Raw genomic sequence first — 8,379 nt, forward strand, 5'->3', positions numbered from 1 at the left:
CAGAGGATTTGCTGCATTTCTGATGAACTTCAGCAGACTTTTACAGTAAAACGTGATAACAAGGAAGCTAAATGGGAGCCAAGACTTTCCTGGTACAATCATCCTTTTAGTTTCCTTCCTGCTGATGGACACAGAAGAAAAATGAGAGAGGAGGAGGAGGAACTATGCAGTATCTGGATATCTCAGGTTTGTTTTTGGCTCCACTTAGAAGTTCCACACTAGTTTGGTCATTTTCTTGAGTGCTAGATCTCAAAATCTTCATGAAAAACTGCAGATTATCACCATGCACACTTAGTGCATGCTCGAGTTAAAAAACAAATTCATAGTGGATCATATAAAAGCTACTGTATTTTATAAACCTTTGGAATACCATCAGTTTTGCCTCACATGCTTAGTTAAATATAATTCATAGAATAGCAGTATCACTGTGGTGCAACCTGGGAAACTTCTTGCAGAAACCTTATACGTTTCAAAAAGATATGTACAACAGGTAAGATATTACTTGTATGTAACGTTTCCACAACACCCCACTTTAAAGGCTCTGAACTATCCCTTCGATGGGACTCTATCCTCTGTGGTTATCAGTCAAAAAAGTTTGCTTAACCAAAGATGGAATAAAGACCTGGAGCAGAGCTGCAGATGCAATGATGTAACTCAACATGGACAGCATGACCCTTTAATCTGGGATTAAAGTTGAATGAGGGCAAACATGAGCAACGCCATCTTAAAGAATCCCACACGTGGACTTCGGTTCACTCATACATGTGACCCCACAGCTGCTGAACTGACAACTTATCTGTGCCCCCTAGAGGACTTCAAAATCAGATTATAAAAGGTTAGTCGCTGTTGAGATATTCCAGCTTTTTATTTCACTTTATGTTTTTACTGTTCGCCACAAAGACCGCCATCCAACATCCACCCATTCAAACACAGCCATAGAATTTAATCTTGATTTAGGGACAATTTAATGCATTTCATACAAAGTTCATCCATCCACCCATCCATCCATCCATCCATCCATCCATCCAACCGTTTATCCATCCATCCATCCATCCATCCATCCATCCATCCATCCATCCATCCATCCATCCATCCATCCATCCATCCATCCATCCATCCATCCATTTATCCATCCTTCCATCCATCCATCCATCCATCCATCCATCCATCCATCCATCCATCCATCCATCCATCCATTTATTCATTCAACCACATCATCCATCCATCCATCATTTTAACCACACATCCATCCATCCATCCATCCATCCATCCATCCATCCATCCATCCTTCTATCCATTAAACCATGAATTCATCATCCTTTCAACCATCAATCCATTCAATCAACGACATATCCATCTGTTAATTTAACTATGCATTTATTCATCTATTCATCCACCCAACCATCCAGTTATCCATTAACTCAACCATGCATTGAACCGTCCATCCATTCATCCATCCATCTATCCATCTATCAATCCATATGCACGTCATCCCTCTCAGGGTTGCGAAGGCCTGGAGGCAGTCTGAGCTCTCACAGGGGGAATAAAAGCAGCACTAATGTTTAACGCTGTGAAATTGATTGAACTAGTTGTTATTAGTGGACAAAAAGCATTCAGAAACAATGCGGGCACTGTTATCCTAATGTATTTTCAAAGAAAGTATAAGCTGTTTCAGTTTTGGTCACTTTATGTGATAATGTTTAAAACCTGTTGTTTTTCCATGAGACGTGCAGAACCAAAATAATCTCAGACATTCAAACTAAAGTATAATATCAGTGCTCTAAAGAATACTGACGTGCTTTTTTTTTGGTTTTAAAATAGTGTGGGTTTTTTTTCATTCACAAAAAAAAAAAAAAAAAAATGAAAATCACATCTTAAAACGTCTTTCATAATTTTATCTACTAAGTACTTCTAAAGAAAACCTGTACAGGTTTTCCCCTTCAATGTATGAACATACTTTTTAGTTTGAGAGAATTTCAAAGCGTGAGGCGTCAGATGTGTGTTTGTGAACAGCTACAGCAGAGGTGTTGAGCTCTGATGCAGTCACACCGGGTTAAAGTTTTACCTGCCTGGTTAATTAGTCAGTGTTTCATTAGTGTTAGGAAGGATGTAAAGTGGAGTCACACAGAAACGGCTCGCTGCACACCAGTGTGTTTTCACACACAAAGACTTGCACGAGTTCAACGCCTCACCACAAGTCGCCCGACATGGCAGACACACGAGGCGTTATCTTCATGCTGCTGATTCTCCTGGAGAAACTGTTGTCGACAAACTCCAAAGGTGTCGTAGTGCATGATATTTATTTATTTATTTATAAATTGTTGTGTTAATTTATTCCTTTTTGTACTTCAGGTTTTGGCTAACTATTGTGATGCATCTGTTGGAACTGGTTGGTGATCATCTAGAACAATCCAACAACAAAAAAATAGACATTGTTTTGTTCTTTTTGTCATTTTTGGTTCAGATACAAATAAAAGTGACATATATAATTGTGATTAAGGGTAATTTGATGTGCTTCAGAAACAGGAGACAGGTTGAGAGGAAATGGAGTAAACTGAGAACTTCTGAATAATGAAAAAAGTAGAAAAATGTAGAACCAAAAGAGGAAAAAATGGCAAAGCCCAACAAAAAGTAACATCTGAAACTAAAGATCAGAACATTCTAGCACAAATTTACATGAATTTGCTCCAGTGGCGGAAGCAAAATAAATTATAGACACTCATATTCTAAAATTTTTTACCTTTTTAATCCAGCAGTGAGTGTTTTCAGTCAGTGTGAGAGCTGAATGACTTTGCTGGAATTTGCTGAAAAAGCTGAAACTGAATCATTAAATTTAAAACAAGCAGAAAACTAGCTTTGAGCTAAATACAGCAAAACAATAGGTAAAAGCTAAAAGTAGCTAAACATTAGTTAAAGGCAGCAAAAGACTAGCAATAAGCTAAAAGTAGCAAAAGGCTACATAATAGCTAAATGTAGTTTGCTGAAGCAGGTTTTAAAGAAAACTAAATTTTTGAAGGAATTGAAGAGATTTCAATGTATTTTTGTGAGGAGAATATTTGTAAATAAAGTTTTGATATAGCTATTAATGGCTAAAATAGCACAATGTTTGTAGTAAGTAGTTAGGTTGCAAAAAACTGTACAGAAAAGTAAAAACAGGAAGGCAATAGTGAAAGCTGAATCAGAATCTACACTATTATTAGTGTCTTCTAGCGAATACAGTCAAGAGTTTTACAGGAAAAATAAATAAATGAAAAAAAAAATCTAAAATGACATTGAGTCAACTAGTTGGATTCCTACTCCAGGATTTATTAGTACAAGTAGGTCACTAATATAAGCAAATGAGTTCTTTAGAGTTTTGACAGCAGCTGTACTTTCCTCAGTGGTGTTATCAGACGTGAACGTCACCTGCATCGTCCACGATGACTGCATCCTGCCCTGCAGCTTCAGGCCCACCGGCACGGTGGTGATCCACTGGTACAAGCAGCAGATCCCAGTTCACAGCTACTACTACCACAAAGACCAGTTTGGACTCCAGAACAAGCACTTCAGTGGGAGGACATCTTTGTTCAACTCCCACATCCCCCAGGGCAACGCCTCCCTGCTGCTGAGGAGGGTCAAAGTTCAGGACAAGGGCAGGTACAAGTGCTACACGAGCACACGGAAGGGCAACCAGGAGATGTTTGTCAACCTGGAGCTAAAAGGTTTGAACAATGACACTACATTAAACCAAACAGGCACCTGGTTTCTACCTTTCTAAGTGTTTTTTTTTTTTTTGCTTTCTGCTAAAGCTTTGCAAAGTAAAATGAGGTGAAAAGTGCCTCTGTTTATAATTGTTTTTAAATTAAAGCAGAAAGATGAAACATTTTTCACCTTTTAGCTGGATCAGAGCTTTTGGAAAGCAAAGCCGAACTGACTTATAATTAGTTAATATCACCTTTCAGAACAGATTTAAACAAAACCAGACTTTGTTCTTTACTTTATGTCATTCTGATTCAAGCTTATCTCAGTTTTACTGAATGCTGAGTCAAAACCGCTCTGGCTCTAAAGACGTGTTTTGTTTTTCTTGACCTTCTTTATCATCTTTAGCATCAGCTGGCCTTTATGTCTAGCTTAGATTTGCTCTTGTAAACTTTTACCTTTGTGGTCAATAAGTCTGCATGCTGAAAAACATGTTTGTAATGTTGTGAAACGGTTTATTTTGTCTTTATTTGAAATAACAGAAAGGATCATCAGTGCATTTTGTGTGTTTCTTGTATGCTGAGAACTCCTTGGCCTTATTTGACTCATTTTATAACGCCCAGTTGTTGCTTTAATTTAGTTCAGTTTTTAGAAACCTGCATGCCAAATTTTATTGCAAATAATCTTTTGAAAGCAGGCACTTTACTTTGTTCTTTTTTTAGAAAAAAAAAAGAACAAAAATCTCTAAGTGAGGGCCGATGAACTGAAAAAGAGATTTAGAGGTTTGTTACAGTTTTTACAGCTTTTCCAGTAAGTCCTTATAAAAAGTGGATGCCAGAATCATTCACATCAAACAAAAAGTTTTTTTTTTCTTCACTTGTGAGCCAGCAGTGTGTGTTTAGCTCATGTTAGCTGACTGCTCCATCAGCCGACTGTAAAACTGGAGAACCAGAGCCGAAAAGAATCTTTCAAAGGAGATTAGTTTAAAAGATTTGTTCTGCTAAAAGCATGCTGCAGCAGAAAGGAGTATTTTACTTGGTGCAAATTCTTTAAAAGAAACGCACAAATCGTTGTCTTTATTATATCTCTTTGATCACTTTAAACAGTGTCAGGTTTATGAGGTTGTTTATATTTCTGCCTCCAGTCCATTTAAATGCTCAGACTCTAGTTTTCTGCTTTCCCCCCACAGCTCCCGTCCAGTCTGTGATCATGGAGGTGAATGACGCCACGGTCACCTGCGTCTCTCACAACATTTACCCGATGCCTCAGGTAATATGGGCCACGGACCCCCCCTCAGCTCAGGAAACGCTGGAAAATTCCACCATCAGGACCACAGATCACAAAGGCTTGTTCACTGTGGAGAGCACGCTGAGGATTGTGGGTAATCTCTCCAACCTCACCTACTTCTGCTCTTTCATATCAGCTGACAAAACTCAGGTGTGGACTGCCTCTCGGAAGAACCAAGGTACAGTTTGGTGAAAGCATTATCGACTGGTCCGAAAGAGAATGATTTGGGATAAATGAAAGGTGTCTTTCACTTTGTTTTACCAAGATTTAACCCAAGAAGAAGGTCGCCCACTGTCCATCCCGTGCTCGGCTCCACGCAGCCTTCAGAATTTCTCCCTCACCTGGACCTTCGCCTCCTCCAGCGAGCCCACGCTGATCGTGAGATACGACAACAGAACCAGACACACGGTGAACCTGTGGGAGGGCCAAGCTGAGCTGGACCAGGACCTGCTCCTGCAGGGGGACGGCTCGCTTCTGCTGGACAAGCCGGACAGCGGAGAACACTCCGGCACGTACAGCTGCACCTTCTCGAGCTCGCAGAGCAGACACGTCGTTCAGACTGAGGTCAACATCACCGTCGCGTCGATAAGTGAGTCTCGAGCCGATCGAATCACAAGCAGCTCGCAGGGCACCGACCCCAGAGGCCTCCCAGTAAAGAGAACGTGCTCTGTTGCAGGTCGAGGTGAAAAGAGCAGGAGGAGGTCATGGTGGAGCACGGCAGCGTCTGCAGCTTTCGTCTTGTTCACTGTTATTGTGGCTCTGCCTCAGTGTGCACGACAGAGAGGTATGTAAGATATTCACTGTGTAGGAAGAAATATTAAAGGCTTGTGCATAATTTGCATTTGCGTTAATTCTGCTTTTACATGAGCCAAAATACCCTTTAGGGCTGATTTATTATGATAAATATGAGGAAAGCATGACTCTAAACAGAGAAAATTTGAAAGTAAAGGCTACCCATTCACAGATTTATGGCTTACATTGCAAAATTTGGATTTGTTTCTGGAAATACTTAAATAAATTTACAAAAAAAAATACCACATTTTGCACCAGGTGGAATTAGGTTGTGGTTACTTTTGCCACGAGTAGTTTAGACAAACAAATTTCACTTAATTATTGTGCATTTTTTAATGTTTAAAAGGATTTTGTGTTCTCTCCCCAAAATTACACAGAGGGGGGAATAAAATGCAGAACACTCTTTGTCAGAATATATAAATGATACAATAAATATAAACGATCTACTTGCGTACATATGAGCAGTAAATGCAAAATTGGTCCTGAATCAAAGCAGAAATCCTCTTGTCAGGCTTTCAGGCTCAAATGAAATAAAAATGAACAATGTATGGATCAGAGCAGGTGCATCGAATGACTTGAAACGGAAAGAATATAGTAAACCTGCATAGTTCAACACTAAACTACATAACTTGAGTTCATTAGCTAGAAAAAAAAATCATATGTTTGACCACTTGGTGGCACTGTTTAAATCAAAACCATGTCTGTTTGAAGACTGGGGCCAAATTCAGCCTCAAAAAGAGATAAAATAAAAGATAAAAGCTTGTAGACAACAACTGAAGGGGTTAAAAAAAACCTGTTTTTTATCATAATATCAGAATTTTTTCTTCCTGTTCAAACGTTTTCTCTCCCTGATTAGAGACCAGAAATGCGTCGCACAGACACAACGGAACCAGGCTTGCTGAAAGCGGCCTTGAACTTCACAAAGATTCGAACCCGTCTGCTTCGTTCGAGACGGGGCGGCGCAGCACCCAACGCCACGTGCAGCCAGCGCCGAGTGAAGCCCGGGACGAGCAGCCAGGCTGCGTGAACAAAACCGCGGAGAGACGCGAGGGGGCCTCGGCGCCCGACTGTGAACCTGAACAGGAGACGCGGGCCAGAGAACTGGAGAAAGGTGGTTCAGAAAATGTGGAGTCTGAGCTTTATTTATCATGAAACAAGCTATGAGCTCCAGGTGTGCACATGCAGATCCACTTGAAACGTGTACTTCCTGGTGAAACCTTCCATCAGCATGTATCAATCCATGTTATTATTAGAGTATAGTACATGCAACGTATATTGTAAAACCTATGATTAAGTGTAAAATTAGTGTTTTCCTCTCCTGCTCTTAAAATAAAACTCTTGTTTGCACATAAACTCTTTGATCAGCGCTGATAGTGATGAGGTTTGATGTCACAATGCGCGTTGATGCGACAAGGCCTCACCATGGTTTCTGTGTTTAGTTTTCTGCTAGCCATGGTTTGACGACTCCCAAGAACAGCCTAAAAGATCTGCAGGGATGGACGGGGGACTTTGACTCTGTGCGAATCACCGGTCTAACCATGAACAGGATTAAATCGTCTGCACAAACTTGACACAGCAGCTGTGTAATCACAACCTCTGGGTCCTAATGAAGACTCAAACGTCTTGTTTTGTGGTTTCAAGCTGAGCTTCAGCCGTTTTTCTGTTCAAACTGAGTTTGGTCATCTGGTTATGCTCTGTGATCCTCTGTGATGTGGGTCGCTTTACGCTAATCAGGCTTTCCGTCTTAAAATTAGCTTCGGGATTGGTTCGTTTTGCAATGATTCAGCCAAAAAAAGAGACAACTTTGTGGACTAAACTAAAAGATTTTCAAGTCTCAAGGCTGGTAAAAAAAGAAAATTGAACGCTAAAAACACAGTAAAATTAAAGGACTAGCATTCCTTGAAGGAATGCGTATCGCCCACTGCCTTTCATGGTGGAGTTTTAAACTAAGATCATCTTGTGTTGAGAAATGATGTGAGTTGTAGCCGTTTTAGAGGAAAATAAAGTTGTGCAAAATTTCATGACTCTCAGCTACAACCACATCAAATTTTAGCTCAATATGTATAAAAATCGGTTGAGTTACAGCCATTTTTATGTTGGCTAATGTCGATCAGCTGCAGTCTCCCATCTTGAATTGGATTGACTCCAGAAGCAAGTCGCTTGTAGAAGTTCATGCGATGTTTATTTCCAACACGGTTTGGAAACTTTGGAAACGGGCAACACGCTTTAAACCCATTTTCACAAGAACAAGCGTCACAGAAGCACACTCTTCTTGTCAAATTTGATTCCTTCTCCTAGACTTGGACACATAAGACATTTTGCTTTATGACTCAGACTTTCCTTACATTTACCAGAGCTGATCATACACCCCCTCTTCCACAATCTGACACTAATTTCTCCTCCGTCCCCCCCCCCTCCATTTTCCTCGACTCAGGATCCGTCTTTGCACAGTTTCAGTTGAAAACATGCTTACACATGCAACTGTGTGTGGTAAGTTTCGAATTATGCTTTCTTTTTTTTTCTTTTTAGACATTCCAGTCCTTTATGACAATAAAGCTTTTTGTTTGTTTGTTTCGGCTGTGAATTTATAGTGTCCCACTCCTCAAATGGAGCTCACCTGAG

This window comes from Kryptolebias marmoratus, linkage group LG13, assembly GCF_001649575.2.
Source record: "Kryptolebias marmoratus isolate JLee-2015 linkage group LG13, ASM164957v2, whole genome shotgun sequence".
Taxonomy (NCBI): domain Eukaryota; kingdom Metazoa; phylum Chordata; class Actinopteri; order Cyprinodontiformes; family Rivulidae; genus Kryptolebias; species Kryptolebias marmoratus.